The sequence below is a fragment of the Dendrobates tinctorius genome, unplaced genomic scaffold, assembly GCF_039654945.1.
Source record: "Dendrobates tinctorius isolate UK_male_01 unplaced genomic scaffold, ASM3965494v1 ptg000086l, whole genome shotgun sequence".
Classification (NCBI taxonomy): domain Eukaryota; kingdom Metazoa; phylum Chordata; class Amphibia; order Anura; family Dendrobatidae; genus Dendrobates; species Dendrobates tinctorius.
The window spans coordinates 67001805-67025928 of record NW_027361754.1 but is presented as its reverse complement, the minus strand read 5'-3'; the positions used below and the strand labels follow the sequence as shown (position 1 = coordinate 67025928).

At 44.8% G+C, this 24124-nt stretch overlaps 1 protein-coding gene and 1 long non-coding RNA gene across 7 annotated transcripts in view; one reads left to right on the top strand and one right to left on the bottom strand.

The window, feature by feature from the left end:
- Window positions 1-24124, top strand: part of KAZN (kazrin, periplakin interacting protein) — a 901428-nt gene that overhangs the window by 315227 nt on the left and 562077 nt on the right. The window lies entirely within an intron of this gene.
- LOC141097976 (uncharacterized) lies at window positions 1924-9672 on the bottom strand. The gene is made up of 2 exons (XR_012234102.1): window positions 5091-9672; window positions 1924-4706 (listed from the first exon to the last, which is right to left on the bottom strand). It is a non-coding gene; the product is annotated as an uncharacterized lncRNA (long non-coding RNA).

Below are 24124 nucleotides of genomic sequence, written 5' to 3'. Positions count from 1 at the left end.
TGGACACAACACCAAACCTCAAGTGCCACATGTGCAACTGATCACAACGAAGGTAGTCAGCAACGCTACATTGTTTCCCCCACTGTAAGCCCACCGGTTATCACAGCAGCAAATGTTGAGGTGTCGTTGCAAGGCCACAGCAGTCAGGGAATCCCACTGTTATATCAACGAAAGACTGATTCTAGGCCATCAGAAAGAACACCAACTCCATCACCATCATCAACCCTCTCTCAGTCCGCCCTGTCCACCGCTACTTCCACCATATGCAGCTCTCAAGTCCAGCTCACCCTCCCAGACACTATGAGTAGGTCAAGAAAGTACTCAGTCTCTCATCCGCGTACACTGGGTTTGAACGCCCACATTGCCAAACTAATCTCGTTTGAGATGATGCCCTTTCGGTTGGTGGAAAGCACAGCTTTCCGCGAACTCATGGCCTATGCAGTACCACGCTATGACCTACCCAGTCGCCACTTCTTCTCTCGCAAAGCCATCCCAGCCCTCCACCATCATGTGAAAGACCGCATTGTCCATGCACTCAAGCAGTCAGTGAGCGGAAAGGTGCACCTCACAACTGATGCATGGTCCAGTCGGCATGGCCAGGGCCGTTACGTGTCCATCACTGCGCACTGGGTTAATGTGGTGGATGCAGGGTCCACAGGGGACAGCGGTGGTGGGACAGTGCTGCCTAGCCCACGGTATAGGAAACAGTTGGCTGTAGGCGTTCGACCCTCCTCCTCCTCCTCCTCCTCCTCCTCCTCCAGAAGCGAAAGCTCGTCCACAGAGTGCAGTCGTACGAGCACTCCATCTGCAGCTGCCACTGTTGCACACGATGTGTCCCCCTATCGAGCAGCTAGTGGAAAGCGTCAGCAGGCTGTGTTGCAGATGATGTGTTTGGGCGACAGACACACCGCCGAGGTGCTGGCCGAGTACTTGAAGCGACAAACTGAGTCATGGCTGGGCAGTGTACATCTTGAGGCAGGCAAGGTAGTTAGTGATAACGGCCGTAATTTTGTGGCAGCCATAGCCCTTTCAAAACTCAGCCACATACCTTGCTTGGCTCACACATTGAACCTGGTGGTGCAGTGTTTCCTCAAAAACTATCCGGAGTTAACAGCCCTGCTCCAGAAGGTGCGAAGACTGTGCGCACACATCCGCCGGTCGCCTGTACACTCCGTTCGCATGCAGAAGCTGCAGCGATTGCTCCACCTTCCCAACCACCGCCTCATTATCGACATTGCAACAAGGTGGAACTCCACCCTGCACATGGTGGAGCGGCTGTGCGAGAAGAGGCAGGCCATAATGCATTTGTGGGAGGATACACGGCCAGGCACTTTGAGAGCAGACATGGAGTTGACAGGCGTGCAGTGGTCGAAGCTGAAAGACCTTTGTAAAGTCCTTCAGTGTTTTGAGGAATGCACACGGCTGGTAAGCGCAGACGACGCCATCCTAAGCATGAGCATCCCACTTATGCGTCTGCTCATGCAAACTTTGACGCACCTTAAGGAGCAGGCGTCTGCAGCCAATGTTGATGAGGAGGAAGAGGAGGAGGGAATCCTTGATGACATTCAGCCATTGTCTGCTCAGGGACCTCTCCTGGACGAAGTGGAGGAAGAAGAGGAGGAGGAGGAGGAGGATGATGGGGATGATTACTTAGGGGAGGAGGATGCATCTCGTGGGGCAAGTGAAAATGTTGGCGTGGCAAGGTCTGGTACAGGGTTTGTGCGTGACTGGAGGGATGTGGATTTGCCAGAAAGTGCTCCTCCACCCAGCACTCGCAGTGCATCATTGACACCGGGAACATTGGCCCACATGTCAGATTGTCGGTGTCGTAAACGACAATGAATCCTCATTCACCAGTCATTCCAAATCATTGTGCGAGCGCAAAACATCTGGTACCGATTAAGAATGACTCAGACACGTAGCTGATTCAATCTTAGCTAATGTCCTGCATCCACACCTGTCAGGAGCAGTACAACAACTGACTTTTATTTACAAATACACAATACTATATTGAGTGTTAGGGGAAGGCGTGCATTAGGCGGGGTTTATGCAGTATACATCTAGTGTCCAGTCTCTCTCTGATTCGTCAAAACGTCTCCCGATGGTTACTCCTTCTTCACATTCCTGAGTTATCTTTTTTTAGGAGAAATGAAACTTAGGAGAAATGAAACTTAACTCTTTAGACACTGAATTTAAGTGAAAGTGAACACTGGCAGCCATCTTTAATACAGTTACATTTGCATTAGCAAGCAATTAGGAAAAACTTATTGTTTCACAGTATAAAAATATAAAAGTTATATAAGAAAATATATTTTCACCTTGACAATCCCCCCTAAACACTAAGTTTTTCCCTTAATGAAAGATCCTTCGAGACTGTCCATGTGATGGGAAAAGGGGAGGTGGATTTCTTCATCCAGACACCTCAGAAGCTCTCCCCTAGCGAGAGGCCTCCAGGCAGCTGAACCCTTCACTAACCTCACATGGAGTTCTCCCGCTGTCCCTAAACTAAGTCTCTTAACATCATCTGAGAATGGGGGGTTTTGTCTACTCTCTTGAGGGGAATATACTTAGGGATCTTCCCTAGATCAGTACCATCGTACTCTGGTGGGTCTACTTCTTGATTGAGGAAGGTGCCAGTCGGAGTTGCTTTGGCAATAACCTTTTTATACAAGGGAATAACACAACAAAGAGTTATTGATCCAATTACAAGGAGGGCAATCAGTACTATACAAGCTTGTTGAAGGAATCCCTTGAGTCCACCCAACCAGCCGGAAAAGAAAGATGTGTCTACTCCAGCATTAGTTTTCAATTCTGCTGCTAACCCAGTTATCTTTTTAAGGGCTATCTTTTAACTCCTCCTTTCTCAGCTAATATCATATCAAGGGCTAGTCGATTTTGGAGTGTCATTCTAGTGTTAGGGCCCAATTCTTCAACTATACCTTGGAAGGCATCTTGGCTGAAATTGACAAACCTTTGTTCACTGTAATATATGTAATTGATCCATTCAACATTTTTATTAATCTGCACCTGTGGGATTATAGAAGCAAAGCCAGCATAGATCTGGTTCTGGGCTTTAAATTGGTCAGGCACCCCCCTTGGCACTCCAATAGCATCAATATATACTAGTGGATCTTCTTCATAACTCATATGGAGCTGATCGAGGCTTCTCCTTTTCCTGGTAGGTTCATCAGGTATCTTTGGATCCCAGGGTAGAATCTTGAACTGCATAGCTAGTTTAACAAGGGTGCATTGGCCTGTCCAGGCATTTGGCAACCTAGGACGGAGCTTACCATCTCCACATAACCAATAAATGTCATACATACATTGTGTATGTTTGATTAACAAGTCAGCATCCAGAGAACTATTCTCTTTGCAGAAACCTGTCTCGAAGATCCCTACTGGTGTACCTGTGGTGTCGTGGGAATTATAGCAGGTGTAATTGTCAGCTAATACAGTTACTTCTCCTGGGACCTTTAGTTTGGGTTCCTTATGAATTAGTGGGACGTAATCTGGGCAATCAGTGGGCTTCAAACCTTTCAACAAATTCATGACACAGGCAGTGGTGTTTAGGTATGCTCTGAGTATTCAACTGGTCATTCGGAATAACAAAGGTAGCTGGAGTCAAACGACCCAGAGTACAAGCACCTTTTACCCCTACTGGCAACCATTTATATGCATTGTCTCCACATACCCAGTACATGTCACTAGGTAGGTCCCATAGGGCTGAATGTTGTAATACCAGTCTATGAACTAAATCTATGAACACAGATACATTCTGAACCATACACCAATTTGGAAGTTGTCCTAAAGGGCTACAATACCCTACATCGGGATTTCTACAGGTGGGAGTTCCTTTCTCATATCCAGATGACTCGTTGCAAGGTATATTACCTGAAATATTAAAACAAGTTTCATTATTGCCCTGGGGAAATAAATTGGAATACTCCCAGGACGTGTTATGCAACCTTCTTTCTAGCAGTATTGGTTTGAAGGCATCAGTAGAGTGGGAAGTTACATTAAAACTAACTTGTAGGCCATACATTGGAATTTGCCCCAGGTAGGTTAATCGAGTTCTATTCCTGGGTACCCAAGCCCCCCCTTTATATGCCAGATATTGAAGGTATGTATTACTTCCTGAAAGATTACCCTGCCACCAAGGGTATCCTACCTATCCCACAATAGGTATACCAACAGTTGTGTTCCATAACTTCACATTATTTGTGGCATTATTAGCAAGTGTATCAGAACTGGTCCAGGCAAATAATTCCTCGGGTGGCACAGGAATAACAAGGAACGGAATACTAGTGGCCGATATTGGTGAATGTGTGCAGATCCAGCAATCTGCTGGAGATTGAGTGTCTTTTTGACCTATCATTCAGTATTTTTTTCATGATGTTGTAGAAACTTATTATTCAAGGACATTGGAGAATTTAGATTGTCCCACGCAGCTACCATTATTACAGAAAATGCAACAAAACCAAACCAAAACATTATGCACTCTTATGCTTTGTTAATTCCTGTGGCTAGTTTGCAATGCGATGCGTGGATCCAGGTTGGTCGTCCTTCCAACTTAACAGAAGTAGGCGTTGTCAGGAGTACTTGGTAAGGTCCTTGATATCGGGGTTCAAGGGTCTTTCTGGAGTGTTTCTTGACATATACGTAATCACCAGGTTGTAGACAGTGAGTTCCTTCCACACTATCTGGATCTGGAATGGAAGAGAAAACTAGAGAATGCATTTGAGTTAAATGCTTTTGCAACTGGATTACATAACTTGTCAAATTATCCACATTGAGTGTTAAGACCTGTGGGTAGTACAACCCTGTGTTCGGTGATCTTCCAAACAGTATCTCGAAGGGTGACAGTTTAGTTTTCCCCGTGGGTGTGTACCTTACTGAGAATAATGTTAATGGGAGACACTCTGGCCATGGTCTATGGGTCTGCTCCATGGTTTTCTGTATTTTCAATTTTAGTGTCCCGTTCATTCTCTCTACCTTCCCTGAACTCTGTGGGTGGTAGGGTGTATGAAATGCTTGTTCTACACCTATCATTTGCATTACATTTTGCATTACCTCAGCAGTAAAGTGTGTACCTCTGTCTGATTCAATTGTTTCAGGGACACCGAATCGTGGTACTAGTTCCATCACCAGTTTCTTTGCAGTAGCTCGAGCTGTAGCCGTTTTCACCGGGTAGGCCTCTGGCCATCCAGAGAAGAGATCTACACATACTAGGATATTTGCATACACTCCTACCTTGGTAGCTGTATGTCGTCAATCTTGCGTCTCTGAAACGGGTAGAGAGGCCTAGGTGTCGCTTTCTTAGGGACTTTTACTGTTTTACCTGGGTTGTGCTGTGCACAGATGAGGCATGATTGTACAAGTTTCGCGGCTGCGCAACTGAAGCCAGGAGCGATCCAGAAGGCATCTACCATGGCACACATGTGACTTTTTGAGGTGTGATTGGGGCCATGTGCTGCTTGCGCCATGATTGGGAACAGGGACTTTGGTGGGCACATTTTATCCTTATTCTCCCATACTCCATTTGAGTTCAGCTCAGCTCCCAGTCTCCCTCGGTGTACCTTCTCTGTTTGGGCAGCCTTTTGCTGGAGGGATTTCAGGACATCTAGACCCAATGTGGCTGGAATACGCTGACTCCCCGCCACCGTCCACTGCTCTCTCTAGGCCGCCTTGTGCTATTTTAGCAGCCTCGTTCGCCCTTCTATTGCCCTCTACCTCCACGGAGTCACCTTTGTGTGTGCTTTTACCTTGACAATGCCAACCTGGACTGGTAACATCAATGCCTCCATCAATTGTTTCACCAGCTCTGCATTTTTAATGGGCTTCGAATCTGTGAAAATATTAGCGACTTTACCTGCAGCGGCTCTACACGCCTCAGTGAGTGCCTTCAACTCTGCCTCCTGCGCCGACATGTGAGGAGAGAGTGGTCCCGCTCGGATTACCTCATGTGAGGATACTACTGCATATCCAGTGTAGAATCGTCCATCCTGGTGGTATCTGGGGCCATCTACAAAAAAGAAACTCAAAGTCTGCATTAGGAACATGTTTTTCATGAACGTGTGCAAACCCAACTGTCTCCTGACTCATCAGTTCTATGCAGACATGTTCATGCGTCATGTCAAAGTATCCTTCCTCACTTGCCAATACGGTCACCAATTCCCCCTTTTCTGAATCCACAGGCAGGAGGGTGGCTGGATTCAGAACGTTACATCTTTTGAGGAGTGACATACTCAGGAATTAGTAGAGCACACTCAAGTCGGAGCTGTCTGGCCATAGACAGATGTTTTGGTTGAACTTGTAGGAGTATGGCATGGATCGTCAGTGTCATCTCACATGCCTTTCCTATTACGTCTCCACTTTTTTCCTTGTGCTCCAGCATACATGACAGGTCGTTTTATTGTCCTTGTTTGCTCAATTTCTTTAGCTACCTTAAGGAGGTCTTTCGGATCTACATGTCTCCATTCAGGTCTGGCTGTCTGTACTGCGTCTCGTAAGTCTTTGTTCATACCGTCAATGAATGCATCCACCAGTATTCTAACATCAAGTGGGTTTATGCAAATGTACCCCATGTCTGCCCATTTCAGCTGTAACCGTCCAAGGTATATCTCTACTCTCTCTCCTCTTTGCTGTGTCACATTAGTCAGGAGTACAGACTGCTCTGATTGTTCCACTGCAGCCTATTGTCTTAGTGACTCACAGTATGTCTCCCCAGATCGTGCAGATTTATCATCCATGCCCCAAGCCTGATTCTTTGTCACATCTGTGTGTCTGTAAAACGGGAATGGTTGGTCCTCAGGGGCAGGCAGCTGCTTCAGCAAAGCTAGCTGGTCAGAGGGGCTCCAGGGATAATACACCTGTATCTTTCTTATTCTAGTCACACTTCTAGGTCCTGATGGGGTTGGCCGTCTGATGTCTACTGTCAGCTTACTCCTCAAGGGCCAATGTCCCCACTACCCACTATCCACACTATTATGTCAGCTTCTTATGATCTTGTCTGGATAGGATTTAGTGCAATTCTCTTAGGTCAGTAGCACAGGTCACACTAGTAGCTATTCAGTCTGGGTTTGTCTGAGTCTGACCACAGTGTTTACAAGTCCATCTGTTTTGTCTGGGTCTCTGGTTACACTTTGTCAATCAAACATTCATAATACACCTTCCATACTGCTGCACATTCTCAAGCATCATTTATTCACTTGCTATTTTCTTCCCTTGTCTGTGCCTTTTTGTACATCCAAACATTCACACTCTGGTATTTTTGCCTTTTTCAATGTTTGTCCCAATTGTTTTACTGCTTCCTTCCTTCTCTGTCTCTTGTAATTTGACACAATTTGCTATACAAATCAATCACACAACTAGAAGCAGGTTCAAACACATTAATGACCAAGCAATCACTTACAATTCCCTTCTAAATTAGGCACCATATCTTACTTTTAACTTCCAATCTTCAATTAAGTACTGTTGCTTTAAAATGCACAAATCTTTCAGCGTGTACCTTACGGATAGAATTACAGAGGATTTTGAGCACAGCTCACACTCAGCAGAGATAAGAGCGAAGGGAGAAGAAAAACTACGCAGCTCCATCCTTCACCCCTCCCGTCAGAATGCAGCGTCGTCCTTCACAGAATTCTGTAGTTCTTTAGACTTATCAAAATCAATTTCTACAAAGAAACTCAAAATCACGGGATTTCACTGTAAGGGCAGATAACTGTATAATGAGATTAACCATGCCTTGCCCTTTTTCTGGCCAAATGCATTCAGGAAACTTTACAATGTAATGCCACATATAACACGAACTATATCATTACTCAATTCATTCAGTCTCAGATGTAGATTTGAAATATCTATAACGCATCTGTCCGGGATTCCACCACAACTAGAAAGGTCACAAATCTCTTGACACAAAAATGATGTGTGATGATTCATTCATACGTGCTCATTCACTGATTTTTTTTTACTCAATTACTCATCTTTCATCTTATTCAGAGGTTCTCATAGACATATATACAAGGATTCACACAGCCTGCCTATCTTGCACTTTGGATTTGATTAATACTTCTTCCAGGTTCTTTGCTGCACTACTTCCACATCTATCCTCAATTATATCACATAACCGATTTCCTTCTTCAGGTATCTTTCCCTGACTGTTCCCCATCAATCTCTTTCCATCCTTCATTCTTCAAGCCTCGCGCAACTCGCAGATGAGCTTGTGCTTGTTCTAACAATCCTTTATCTTTCAACATGCCTCGTTTGTTCTCTATGAGATTATGCCACATAGCCGGCTGTAATCTCCCTGACGAGGGCAATCCTACATGCTTATACAATCTCTCAACATTCTTGACTGCCTTCTTGCCTTCCCGTGACGCTACTATTGCCTTGACCTCCACAGCATCCTCATCTAACTTGTGGGGCACAGACTTCTTCTGCTTTAAGATACGCAGCATGACTCTTACAGAATACTATGGTTCTCTGCAGAAAAACCACTGGTAGCGATATCAACACTGATGTTCCACAGTACGGAGCCTCACGTTCGACGTACTAGGAAAAGAGCCTCGCGCTCAATATTTCCTTTCCCTAACCTTGAACAGCAGTGATTAACAGACTATCCTGCCACGATATTCCAACAGTCGGGAGGCGGTCTCCTAGTGAGAGCCCTCCACAGAAATACAGGTGGTCCCTTCTCGGGACGTCTTAATTACCTAGCTGGTACAATATCACAGAGGCTGCGTCTCCTATCCCTTCCTCTAGGTTGCCCCACAATCTGCAACTAGCTCAATTTATCACTCCACTTCACTACTAGACAATAGTCACGGGTAGGGTGGTTGAATGGAGTACAATGACCGGTGGAGGAGGTGTGGTGTACACGAGGACGCGCAGAATGCGACGTCTCTCAGTTGCTGGTTCAGAGCGTGGCACAGGATCGCACTCAGTCTCACCACTCGACCGGTCACCCCTCAGACCCAAGGAGACCACAGACAAACCAATAACGGCTGAGACACTAGCAAGTGTGACACATACAGTGTATATGATCTCACTTACCGTGTTTTGGAGGGTGATCAGTCCTCGAGGTCAGCCACTACAGGTATCATCCACAGACATCCAAGCATGGGTCCAGAGGAGCCTCGGATCACTGTCCACGCCCCCCGTTGGGCTCCAAATTGTCGGGGTCGTAAACGACAATGAATCCTCATTCACCAGTCATTCCAAATCATTGTGCGAGCGCAAAACATCTGGTACCGATTAAGAATGACTCAGACACGTAGCTGATTCAATCTTAGCTAATGTCCTGCATCCACACCTGTCAGGAGCAGTACAACAACTGACTTTTATTTACAAATACACAATACTATATTGAGTGTTAGGGGAAGGCGTGCATTAGGCGGGGTTTATGCAGTATACATCTAGTGTCCAGTCTCTCTCTGATTCGTCAAAACGTCTCCCGATGGTTACTCCTTCTTCACATTCCTGAGTTATCTTTTTTTAGGAGAAATGAAACTTAGGAGAAATGAAACTTAACTCTTTAGACACTGAATTTAAGTGAAAGTGAACACTGGCAGCCATCTTTAATACAGTTACATTTGCATTAGCAAGCAATTAGGAAAAACTTATTGTTTCACAGTATAAAAATATAAAAGTTATATAAGAAAATATATTTTCACCTTGACAAGATTATGCCTTGCGGATCCTAAAAAGGGACCCCCGCATTGCCAAAATAATGAACGATGACGACTACTGGTTGGCCAGCATCCTGGATCCACGCTATAAAGGCAAATTACAAAACATCATGCCACAGGAGAACCTTGACCTAATATTGGCTAATAAACAAGCAACTCTGGTAAATCGGTTGCTTGAGGCATTCCCAGCACACAGCAGCGGTGATGGTTCTCACACGAGCCATACGGGCCGGGGGCAGCTTGGCAGAGGTGTTCGTGGTGCACACAGCAGAAGTGGCGTTGGAGACAGGGGTTTCATGACAATGTTGTGGACTGATTTTTCAAATACCGCTCACACAACTGGTAATACTGCATCGATGGAAAGTGACAGGAGACAGCAGTTGTCAACTATGGTTACAAACTACTTTTCCTCCCATATCGATGTTCTCCCACACAGGTCATTGCCCTTTGACTATTGGGCCGCTAAACTGGACACCTGGCCTGAATTGGCCCAATATGCCTTACAGGAGCTCGCTTGCCCAGCTGCAAGTGTGCTATCGGAAAGAGTCTTCAGTGCAGCTGGATCAATCCTTACAGAAAAAAGGACCCGTCTGTCAACCCAAAATGTGGATGATCTAACCTTCATTAAAATGAACCACGCATGGGTTTCCAAGGATTTTGTCCCACCTTCCCCTGATGACACATAGGGTGACAGAAAAATGGCTTGCTTTGGTCCACCTCTTCCTGGTACTTCACCTATTTCGCCTTTTGCATCAGCTGAATGTCCAACATCAACATATGCCACTTTCTAAAACTCCCTAACTGTGCTGCCTCCCCCCCCATGGCCGGGGTCACCACCTACCGCACGACACCGTGCGAGTGCCGTTGCCCTGGACAGGAGGGTAGGCCGACTCTTGGGCGCGGGCACTGGCACAGGGTCCCTCATAGTGCAATCAAGTGTCTCTGACGGCGGTGGTGCACACCCGCCGTCAGACACACCGCTGTACTATGAGGGGCCCAGTGCCAGTACCGACGCCCACGAGTGGGCCCTCCTTGCTTGGGCAGGGCCCCAGCATTTGCAATCTTTACCTCTCCCTGCTCATCCGCTGTGTAATCTGGGCCGTCAAATCCATACTGTGCCTGACACGGTCTGAGCCTGCCTCCTGAGACATATATTTTGAATGTGTACGCTATCCATACATGTTATCCGGGGATACGGTACCCTTTCTAACCTTTGTGCAATCACGTGCAATCCATACTGGGCCTAACACCGTCTGAGCCTGCCTCCTGAGACATATATTTTGAATGTGTACGCTATCCATACATGTTATCCAGGGATACGGTACCCTTTCTAACCTTTGTGCAATCACGTGCAATCCATACTGGGCCTAACACCGTCTGAGCCTGCCTCATGCTGTATAGGCATATATTTTGAATGTGTACGCTATCCATACATGTTATCCGGGGATACGGTACCCTTTCTAACCTTTGTGCAATGACGTGCAATCCATACTGGGCCTAACACCGTCTGAGCCTGCCTCATGCTGTTTAGACATATATTTTGAATGTGTACGCTATCCATACATGTTATCCGGGGATACGGTACCCTTTCTAACCTTTGTGCAATGACGTGCAATCCATACTGGGCCTAACACCGTCTGAGCCTGCCTCATGCTGTATAGACATATATTTTGAATGTGTACGCTATCCATACATGTTATCCGGGGATACGGTACCCTTTCTAACCTTTGTGCAATGACGTGCAATCCATACTGGGCCTAACACCGTCTGAGCCTGCCTCATGCTGTATAGACATATATTTTGAATGTGTACGCTATCCATACATGTTATCCGGGGATACGGTACCCTTTCTAACCTTTGTGCAATGACGTGCAATCCATACTGGGCCTAACACCGTCTGAGCCTGCCTCATGCTGTATAGACATATATTTTGAATGTGTACGCTATCCATACATGTTATCCAGGGATATGGTACCCTTTCTAACCTTTGTGCAATCACGTGCAATCCATACTGGGCCTAACACCGTCTGAGCCTGCCTCATGCTGTATAGACATATATTTTGAATGTGTACGCTATCCATACATGTTATCCGGGGATACGGTACCCTTTCTAACCTTTGTGCAATGACGTGCAATCCATACTGGGCCTAACACCGTCTGAGCCTGCCTCATGCTGTATAGACATATATTTTGAATGTGTACGCTATCCATACATGTTATCCGGGGATACGGTACCCTTTCTAACCTTTGTGCAATGACGTGCAATCCATACTGGGCCTAACACCGTCTGAGCCTGCCTCATGCTGTATAGACATATATTTTGAATGTGTACGCTATCCATACATGTTATCCGGGGATACGGTACCCTTTCTAACCTTTGTGCAATGACGTGCAATCCATACTGGGCCTAACACCGTCTGAGCCTGCCTCATGCTGTATAGACATATATTTTGAATGTGTACGCTATCCATACATGTTATCCGGGGATACGGTACCCTTTCTAACCTTTGTGCAATGACGTGCAATCCATACTGGGCCTAACACCGTCTGAGCCTGCCTCATGCTGTATAGACATATATTTTGAATGTGTACGCTATCCATACATGTTATCCAGGGATACGGTACCCTTTCTAACCTTTGTGCAATCACGTGCAATCCATACTGGGCGTGAGAACGGCTGGCGAGCTGTTAAGCAAGCTACAGCACCTGTCCAGACAAGTACAGGGATTCCCTAGCGAGGAGACTTATTTGATTGTTTTCAATGTTGGGACAGCAATTTTTGGGGAGCACTATACTCTGGAGAATGATAGATGGGGCCCACCATACACTGGAACATTCCAAAGGTGGACATCAGACCCTGGAGCAGCATTTACAGGGCCCATTATACACTAGAGCATTAGAAATGGGGCCCATTATGTTTGGAGCATTATTTGGGCCCATAAGACAGTGGAGCTTCATCCATGGGGACCAACATATACTGTAGCATTATGTGGAGCTCATCATATACTGTTTCAAACATTATATGGGACCAATGATTCTGTATGGAGAAATAGATGGGCCTCGTCATGAGATGTAAAAAGTGAGGTATTTTTCATTGTACTATACCGCTATTTATCTGCCGTATCGGAGCATGATGAGTTGTGGTATGTGTTAAAGGGGCGCTCTTTCGCCCAGGGCACCTGAAAACCTGCAGCCAGCCCTCCCCCCCCACAACTTTAGCCAAATAACACCCATTTTTCAGTGCGTAACTTATATTATGAAGTTAATTAAGGTTGACAAGCTTAAGTAAGAAGAATTGATGCTTTTGGCATTCAAATGGGCACTGTTGGTGTGTTTCCTGTCCTCCTCTCACTGCCAACTTTTATTCCCCATTGACTTACATTGGGTTTCGTGTTTCGGGACGACCCCGACTTTTCCCTATAATCGGACGATCTTGCTCGACCCGACTTTTGGAAAAGTCGGGTTTCACGAAACGAAACGCGACCCTAAAAAACCAAAAGTCGCTCAACAGTGTTCTAAGTTATTTTTTTCATTTATAAAAAATTTGAAAATGCAACTTTGGCCCTCTTCTTAAATTATTTTAGGCATTCGAATAAGTAAGTCAACTTTAGCCCATATAAACCGAACACACAAATCATAGAACAGCAAAAAAATAGATTTATATACACACATAAGAACATCGCAACATAGATACAGCCTGATCTTGCCAGGTAGTAGCACCATGAGGTGAAACAAAATATTGGGTGAACACATCACATACTTTGAGTCCTGAGAGAGGACGCCGTAAAGGGAGCACATGTGGCCTAGGCCTATCCCCATTGTCCACCACACCTTCAGTCACATCAGATGAGGAGCAATCATGCAGTCTAATGTAGTGAAGTTATGGAGGACCACACAAGCTTTGATGACCTCATTGACGTTGGGTTCACTCAGCTGAATGGCAGACTGGAGGACACGCCATTTGGCACAAAGAATGCCGAAGGCGCATTCCACCAGTCTTCCGGCACGTGAAAGGCGCAAAATCCTGCGGTGGTGGTCAAGGTTTCTGCACGGGTATGGCCTCATGACATGCCTGGTCAATTGGAAGGCTTCATCCCCCACTAGGACATAAGGCACCGCTTCTTTAGCCTGGCAGCTGACGTGGTGGTAGTTCCAACTGGTTATTGCGCAGCCGCTGACACATAATGGAAGAATTGAAGACTCGAGAGTCTCCAGTTCTTCCACAAGCCCCAATGTCTACAATTATAAACCTGTAGTTACTGTCAACCAGAGCCAACAAAACTACAGAAAAATAGTGTTTATAATTATAGAATTGGGACCCTGAGTTCGGCGGCTTACGCACACGGATGTGCTTCCCATCCAGGGCTCCAATACAATTGGGGAATTGGCAGTACAACTCAAATCCCCTGGCAGTCCTCAACCAGTCTCCCATCTTGGGCTCTGGCATGACCAGATGATGAAGTCTGGACCAGATTTCCGAACATGTAGCAGTTCAGCGTTAATTATATTACACCATAGTATATTGCAATATAGTGTTTGGATTCAAACAACCATATTTCATATTTGCAATACTTTCCATCCTTGGTCTAATGACCACACTATATCAAAGCATATAAACAATATATTACAATATGTAGGCTATAAGATATCCATATTTTTATTAGCACCACACCAGGGCGCACTGTCTCCAACAAAACATCAAAGGTAGAAACGGTCATCCGACAATAGAGGAAAAACTTGTTGTGATGTGTCCTCAGAGCTGCATAAAGCCTGTTAAAATGGCCTTTAGTGAGGCGTTGTCTCAAATGTGGATGCACCCACATTCATCTCCGCCTCCTTGGATCCACAATCACTGGGTATGACTGGCCAAAGCGCCGGGACAAAACCCAGTTGAACAGAACACGGTCAGTTGGGGTGAACTGAAGTGTGTCTGACATGTTTGCTAACAACCACCAAGACACCCACACAAGCACAGCACCAAAATGGGCAGATTGGAGGCTGCCACCTGATGTTGAGGCAATAAATAGGGTTGGTGCTGATGATTTAAATTATGTGCAGGCCTCAAAACCGTTAAATGTCCATTTTGCAAGGTTGCGAGAAAAAAACGCTATACGGATCACATACGGATTACATATGGATGCTTACATGAGAAAAATACGCGGCCACACCCTGACAACGGATGACATACGGATCACTATTTAGGGACCATTTATGAGGATTACTGCCGTAAAATACCGTCCGTATTTTTCGACGTTGTGTGTGACTCCAGCCTAACTGAAAAGATGGTAACACATTGCAAGCTTTCGAGACTACTCAGGTCACTTCATCAGGCATTGACTAATACAACATCTGAAGAATCACATATTTATGCACAACCCAGCACAGAAAAAATGCAATAGATAAGACAAGTAGCAGAAATATCAATGTGGGAAGGGGACAAAACAGCTGTGGCCGTAAATATTGGGTTTAAGTTAATCTGTCACACACTTTTTGCACCTAATCTGAAAGCAGCATGATGTAGGGGCGAAGACTCTGATTCCAGTGATGTGTCACTTAATGGGCTGCTGTAATTTTGATAAAAATTTCCGTTTTATCAACAGTAGAACATCACTAGAGGACTGGTAAACCTTCTGCCAGGTAGTCTTCCATATTCATGAGGGATATATAACCCTACCCACAGCACTGGGCAGCTTGCAGCTTTCTGCCTATGCACAGTGCACACAGCTGGAAGTTTTTGCTGGGTTATACAGAGCTCAGCATTCAAAACACCTGGTAAATTTGCAACAGATAAAACAGGGATTTTAAGAAAACTGCAGCAAGCAGCCCAGCAAGTGACACATTGCAGCAATCAGAGTCTTGCAGGTAATGATTAATGACGTGCCTATATACCACAGACGTAGTTTTGCCATAACTGAAAAATAATATAAGATAGTATCCTATTATTCTTTCATATATTTATTGATTGGGCAAAAGTCTATATAAAATAAGCTGATCGGGTCACTGAGAAGCCATATTATTGTTTTAGCAATATGCTAATTAAATGCTAATAATTCTTGTCTAATTACTGTGAAAATATAGTAAGATGATAACTCCTGATGACACGTGATGTGCAAAGAAGAAATTATCTAATAATGTCCTCCGAACAAATAAGATTGATCTGTGCAAATCAGAAGACATAGGTGTGAGGTTAAAGGGGTTACCAGAAATGTAATATAGAGAACCCCTGCCAATAAGCGAGCTAACGACGCCGTGGTTTTAGTGATTAAAAAGGCGCAGCACCACTAAATATTGTTGTGGTCAAAACTAGTACTGCAGCTCTGCGACATTCGCTTTTTTTTTTCATTCATTCTGTTAATTGGAGTCATGAAGGACAGGTCTCTACTAAATTATTATTATCCTAAGCATTGGCCATTAATATTAAAGGGTTTCCTCTTATTCTGTCATCAGGAGCACACTGCTGCCTGACTTACTGCTTGCCGGAGGTGATGGACTTTTGAATATTGATCATTCGGACTAGTTGTATGATTATGTTGCTAGTCTGAGAAGTGTGCGCTCTGATGCTCCAAGCAGAAGAGGACCACAGACGCACTAAAGCTGGCCAGATCTATAAATCTGTTCCTGCAAACTTTTATAGCAAAGAGCTTGTAAGCGCTGCTCTCCTAGGAAATCAGCCACCCTTGCAGTGACCAGTAACCAAAGAATTGATCAGTAAACTGGAATTTAAAGCTCCTTCTATTCTCTCGAGAGCAAAGTTGCAAACTTGATTGAAGATACAAGGACTTTGTAATTTTGCCCATTTATTATGATGAGGAATCCCCTATAAAGGGAATTTGTCAGCACAGAATAACTGTTCAAACCAAGCACAGTCATTTGGTTCAAACAGTTCAGTGCAGCTTCCCGTTCACTTGTTTTCCACCTCTTTCTGCTCGTTTCTAGATCTTGTAAAACCAGAAGAGGGGCAGAGATAAATGGAAACAAGGAGGTGGAAAGGTGCACTGCTCAGACACTCTAAGGATGCAAGGAGCTCCTATTCTTGGTTTAAACAGTCATTTTGTGCCTATAGATTTTCGTTAAATGGGTTATTTGTTTTGAGGAGAAATAGGTAGACAGGCTTGTAATGCTATAAAATAGTAAAAAATGTTTCTTACCTATCGAAGACTTTACTGCTATTTGTAATTTTACACCATCACATCCATTGTCCATCAACTTGACTCTAAATAAACAAGGGTTATCCGGCCTTAAGCTACAAGTCTTCAGTCACTCTATGTGACTGCAGACTTAGCAGACTTGTGACTCCTCACAGTACGTGCATTGCGCTTTGTAAGGATTTCCAGTGTCGGCGCTGAGAGTAGGCATATGATTGCAAGTATACAATTTCTATACTTCCGGACACATTCTGACAAGACTCTTTCCAGGCAGGCCACCAAAAAGACTGACTCACCAAATCTCTGGTACCAAATATACCAAGATGACCAGCCAGCGCGGAGCAATGAATTTCAGACATTATTCCTTTCCTTCACTGGTCAGGGACATACAATTTCCCCACAGGGCATCGTTCAGGATTGTCCTCCTGAAATTCCTCCAGGGCAAGTCTCAAATCTGGTGAAATGGCGGAAAGAACTACACCCTCACCCAGAATGGTAGTAGGCTCGGTCACATCAAGAAAATCCACAAAGAAACTCCTAGAAAGGGCGTCCGCCTTAACATTCTTAGTGCCAGGAAGAAAGGTGACCACAAAATTAAAACGCGTGAAAAACAAGGCCCACCTAGCTTGTCTAGGATTCAAGTGCTTGGCTGATTCAAGATAAATCAAATTCTTTTGGTCGGTAAGGACCACAACTTGATGTCTAGCTCCCTCCAACCAATGTCTCCACTCTTCAAATGCCCACTTCATGGCCAACAACTCTCGATTCCCCACATCATAGTTACGTTCTGATGGGGAAAAATTTCGAGAAAAGAAGGCACAGGGATTCATCTTAGAGGTTACCGGATCCCTTTGAGACAAAATGGCTCCTGCACCAATCTCAGAAGCATCTTCCTCCACCTGAAATGGGAGTGAAACATCAGGTTGCCGCAGAACCGGAGCAGAAGTGAATATCCGCTTAAGCTCCTGAAATGCCGAGACTGCCTCTGGAGACCAATTCACCACATCAGCGCCTTTTTTGGTCAAATCCGTCAGTGGTTTAACAATACCAGAAAAAAATTACTTATAAATTTACGATAGAAATTAGAAAAACCCAAAAACTTCTGAAGAGCCTTCAGAGAAGTGGGCTGAACCCAATCATAGATGGCCTGTACCTTGGCCGGGTCCATTTCAGTAGCAGATGGGGACAAAATGAATCCCAAAAACGAAATCCTCTGTACACCAAAGAGACATTTCGATCCCTTAACATACAGAGTATTTTCTCTCAAGATCCAGAACACAGTCTGAACATGTTCCACATGAGAATCCCAATCACTGGAAAAAATCAAAATATCATCCAGATAAATGATCAAAAACTTATCCACAAAGTCCCGGAAAATATCGTTCATAAAAGACTGGAAGACGGAAGGGGCATTAGTGAGCCCAAAAGGCATCATCAGGTACTCAAAATGTCCCTCCTGAGTATTAAAAGCCGTCTTCCATTCATCCCCGTGCTTGATGCGAATAAGATTATACGCCCCCCTAAGGTCAAGTTTGGTAAACCAACAAGCACTTTTGACCCTGGAAAATAAATCAGAAATCAGGGGCAACGGGTACTGATATTTAACAGTGATCTTATTAAGGGAGCGATAGTCAATACATGGCCATCTGGCCATCTTTCTTGACTACAAAAAAAAACAGCACCTAAAGGTGAAGAGGATGATCTTATGTGACCCTTCTCTAATGACTCCTTGATATAAGATTGCATAGCATCATGTTCAGGTACCGATAAGTTGAAAAGCCGACCTTTGGGAAATTTACACCCGGGCATCAACTCAATTGCGCAATCATAACTCCTATGAGGAGGCAAAGACGTGGACTTACTCTCACTAAATACATCAGAAAAATCAGCCAAATAGTCAGGAACATCTTGAGACTGTGGAGAGGTGGAGAAAACAGGAGTGTCACCAAGAGCACATTGACAACCCCAACTCACCACAGACACAGATTTCCAGTCCAACACAGGATTATGGGTCTGCAACCACGGAAAACCTAGTTCAATAATATCATGTAAATTGTGCAACACCAAAAATTTACAATTCTCTTGGTGGTCCGGGGCGACCTGCATAATCACCTGGGTCCAAAACTGAAGTTTATTCTCCGCCAAAGGGGTAGCATCAATACCCCTCAAAGGAATAGGGGTCTGCAGGGGCACCATAGGAAAACCACAACGCTTAGCGAAGTCAAAATCCATCAGATTCAAAGATGCTCCTGAATCCACAAATGTCTTAGCGGAAAATGTAGACAAGGAGCAGATCAAGGTAACAGCCAAAAGGAATTTAGGCTGCACACTGCCCATAGCAAATGAGTGAGCAAAACGTTTCTCTCATTTAGGGCAGGCTGAAATAGCATGAGAAGCATCTCCACAAAAGAAGCATAACTTATTAAGCCTTCTAAACTCTTGACGTTGCGCCCTAGAAAAAACCCTATCACATTGCATGGGTTCAGAGGTTTGTTCGAAAGGCGGCACCGCCTCTCACGTAGTTTTACGTTCTCGTAAACGTCGATCAACTTGAATGGCCAATGACATAGAGTCGTCAAGACCAGAAGTGACAGGGAATCCCACCATAACATCCTTTACGGATCCAGACCTTTCCGAAAGAGAGCTGCTAGGGCATCATCATTCCATTTAGTAAGGACCGCCCACTTTTGGAATTTTTGACAATATAACTCAGCATCATCTTGACCCTGTTTTAATGTCAATAAGGTTTTCTCAGCTTGATCAATAGCATTAGACTCATCATACAATAACCCCAGGGCTTGAAAAAACGCATCTACATTAGCCAGAATAGGATCTACCATAAAGAGAAGACTACATGAAAGTAAATACAGAGGGTTCATTGCACGGTGCAAGCCACTCATAAGCATCAAGAATCAAATGGCTAGACTGGACTTTGCTAAAAAACATCTAAAAAAGCCAACACAGCTATGGAAGAACATTCTTTGGACAGATGAAACCAAGATCAACCTCTACCAGAATGATGGAAAGAGAAAAGTATGGCGAAGGCGTGGTACAGCTCATGATCCAAAGCATACCACATCATCTGTAAAACACGGCGGAGGCAGTGTGATGACTTGGGCATGCATGGCTGCCAGTGGCACTGGGTCACTAGTGTTTATTGATGATGTGACACAGGACAGAAGCAGCTGAATGAATTCTGAGGTATTCAGATCCAGCCAAATGCAGCCAAACTGATTGGTCATCATTTCATACTACAGATGGACAATGACCCAAAACATAAAGCCAAAGCAACCCAGGAGTTTATTAAAGCAAAGAAGTGGAATATTCTTGAATGGCCAAGTCGGTCACCTGATCTCAACCCAATTGAGCATGCATTTCACTTGTTAAAGACTAAACTTCAGACAGAAAGGCCCACAAACAAACAGCAACTGAAAACCACCACAGTGAAGGCCTGGAAGAGCATCAAAAAGGAGGAAACACAGCGTCTGGTGATGTCCATGAGTTCAAGACTTCAGGTAGTTATTGCTAACGAAGGGTTTTCAACCAAGTACTAAAAATGAACATTTTATTTACAATTATTTAATCTGTCCAATTACTTTTGGTCCCTTTAAAAACAGGGTGGCACATGTTAAGGAGCTGAAACTCCTAAACCCTTCATCCAATTTTAATGTGGATACCCTCAAATGAAAGCTGAAAGTCTGAACTTCAACTGCATCTGAATTGTTTTGCTTAAAATTCATTGTGGTAATGTCTAGAACAAAAATTAGAAAAATGTTGTCTCTGTCCAAATATATATGGACCTAACTGTATAAAAAATTCTGACACCGTTTTTTTTTTTTTTGCAATTCTTTCCTTCTTTTGAGTACCCAAGAATCTACAGTTTGGCCGGTGATTCTGTTATGAATGGGCCACCGAAGAGGAGAGCGCAATAGGCTATGCCACCAGAACACCAGAGAGGTTGGTCATTCAGCAGATTGCAGAACTCTGATCTTAACAACACATCTAGCATTAGCAGTGGAGCGTTCCTACGTTGCCCTAGATGCCTCGTCACAGCCGGAGGACTAACTAAGCCTAAAGACAGAAAGGTGAAATCTAAACTGACCCGGAGCAGATCCCCAAAGGAATAGACAGCCCCCAAACATATATTGTCGTTGAGACAAGATGAAGCATGAACACAGACAGAAAATAGACTGAGCAAATGATGGGGCCCACACTGACTAGATAGGACAGGACAGGAAAGGCACTGTCTGCGATCACGCAAAAACCCTAATAATTCCAACACAACTGATGTACAAAAATATTGAGGTTTGAACAACCTCGCCCCCACTATATCAGCACTCAGATGTGAACTGGCGGCTAGCAACAGGCTAATACAGCAGGGGACTGAGCAAACAAACACAAGATCCAAAAATACAGGGCAGAAGCCAGCAGCCCCAGGGGGAGCAAGCTGACCCCTGACAGCAAGGCAAAAACAGATGCAAAGGGTTTAGCAAATGGCACTTAGCTGAAAAAATGCAGGATCAGGCAGAAGACAGAAATTCTCAGTAAGAAAAGAAAGGAGTATCACCGGCAGTCACTGAGAGAAGTCTGCTCGCTTATGTAGTCCCAGTCACTACCACCACTCCTCCAATTATCTTCTGCAGCTGTTGGGTTAACCTCATGTTGACCAGCACCACTACCAGCAGTATCCACCAGAGGGAGCCTTGCCTCAAAAGTCGGATCAAGAGAGCTCATAACAAAGAAGGCAGAGACACAGCTGAATGCCGATCAAAAACTTTACTCACATTTCTGGCATACACAGGTGCCCGCTTCAGTGCCGTGTTCTGGTGAGGGACTCAGCCAACTCCCAGGCAAATGGAGCACACCCTTCCAGTACTCCCTTCCAAATGTGCCTTTTCTGAACGTCTCCTTACTAGCGCTGATCTGAAGTACTTGCATTTATGAATTACACTCAAGTTCCTCTTTCTTGCTGTTACTTAGAACTCCACTCGCATGACAGGTAGCTGTAGCTTACTTCAGGGACTCCCTACATTCATGTCCCGGCTCACACACGTTGCTACTGTGTCGTCGAGTCTTAGGTGGGAATAAAGTGGTCACAACTTCTATTCCTCCAGTTCTGCTGTAGAACCATTAGCATTCACACAGCCTCGGATACCGGCACCCGGCCTTTGGCGCATAAGCTTAGGAAAGGGCTCTGCTCTAGCCCCAGTCCCCAAGCTCTCCTCCACATGTCCCGTCCTTTTCTATCTTTCTTCTGAAGGACTGACCTTTCTCTTCCTTTCCTTGCCAGCAGCTCCAGCTCACAAGAGGCTGCTGCATGTACGTCCTCTCACTCCATCCCTCTCTGGGGAACTGCTCTCACTTCCTATCAGTTTTCCCCCCTCTCTAGTGAAAAGTAAGCTCCACACACCTCCCAGCACCCTTCATGAACCAAGCAGGGGTCATAGAGGGTTCCCTGCTGTTCTAAGGTTTCTGTGCTGGGTGCAGGTGCTGGAGTCTGGTCAGGTGTCTCCATCTTACCTGGGTAGTGAGGCACCACACCTCAGGAGGAGGTGCAGTACCTCTGTGGCGATTGAACCCTCAGGGGCGCCACATCTACCTTAAGAAGCAGCTGAGCATGTCAATCCCTCACAATAGATTCACATGGAACCCTTTAAAGGGGCTTTCCACTTTCAAAAAAGTCACCCCAGTTGCTGTTTGATAAAAAAAAAAGTTCTTTCCTCATCCTTCCCTGGTCCAGAGCTAGCCTATCCCATTCAAGGCCACTGTTGCAAATTGACAAACTGGGTAACTGCCCTGGGCATCCTTTTTCTAGGGGCACTCCATTGTCTGAACTCCCAGGAGCTACCTGAAAATGAGGTATATAAACCTCCACTTTTATTTCATATAAAACCTTATAACTTAGATATCACCCCAGTGCAGTGCGATTCCCGACGACGCCGGCAGCAGAGGAGATGGAGAAATTACTTTCTATGTCTACTCCACAGCTGTGCTATGATTCCCTCATGCGAGAGGATCGGAGCAAAAGAGAACTCACACTCTGATCATCCTCGCAGCAGAGCAGGAGCCGAGGGTTATTAGCACATCGCATGCCATACAGATAATAACAGACACTGGGAACAGTAGAGGAAACTCAGGGATGGATCCAGGGAGGGGGGGAAATAATTTTTTTTAAATTTAACAATCTGCAGATAGGGAACAGGGCTTTCCAAAATCTTAAAACCTCTTAAGGCTTACAGTTGCATTTGCAGACTGTGTAATGCAGATTTTATAGAAATTAAAGTAGTAGCTTGCTCCCAGGAGTTAAGACCTGTGGCTGGTACAAGTTACTTTTGCACATTTATTTCCTATGGACTATTGTGTTATTAAAAGTCTCCATACATAACTTTGTCTCTTCAGGGAGAATTGGTGCCCCACTGGCCTTCAAAATGAAAACTATGAGAGATGCGCCCTCTAGTGGATGGATTTTCTGTTGCACAATGTGTGAGCTTTGGAGATAATACCGGTATAATCACAGATGATGACTTTTGCTATTTTTCCTTTTTTTTTCTAAGAAATGCACCTAAACTCTATAGCAAATTGATTCATAAATATAAAACATTGAGAAAATAATGATCTCATTATGATACCTCTTTTCCATATTAGTACATGTGAGCATCATAGAGGAGGTCTCTTGCCCAGGACCCCATTTCATTAGTGGGAGCACAGAGATACTAGTAAAGAACAATCATTCTTATTTCCATTTGCAAGTAAATACTGTTTATTGTTCTCTGTTGTCAGCGATTTCATTGAATGGATAGTGTGGGTGATACATGTCTGAACTCTGGTTGCCTTAATGATCTCGAGAATATGGTTCTGTAATGTAAGTGGTGCCCTGGACCCAGCTATCTCTACCAGTACCTTAGGGAATTAAGATAGAGTGTAAAGGTACTGTCACACTTAGCGATGTACCAGCGATATGACGCGGTCAGGATCGCTGGTGCATTGCTAAGTGGTCGCTAGTGAGCTGCCACACAGGCAGATCTCACCAGCGACATCGCTGGGGACGGGGGTCACTACTTACCTGTCAGACGAGGCGATCCTGACGTACTCCCGCCCGCGTCCACGCGTCGCTCGTCTCTCCACAGGAAGCGCCACAGGAAGCTGACGACAAGAAACAGTCCTGGACGTTCTCGCGCGATCAGCGATAACCGGCGGGGGAGCAGTCGAAGGTAAGTATCAGACACAGCGATATCGCTAGCAATATCGCTATAACGTCACTAGTTATAGCGATATTGCTAGCGATATCTCTTA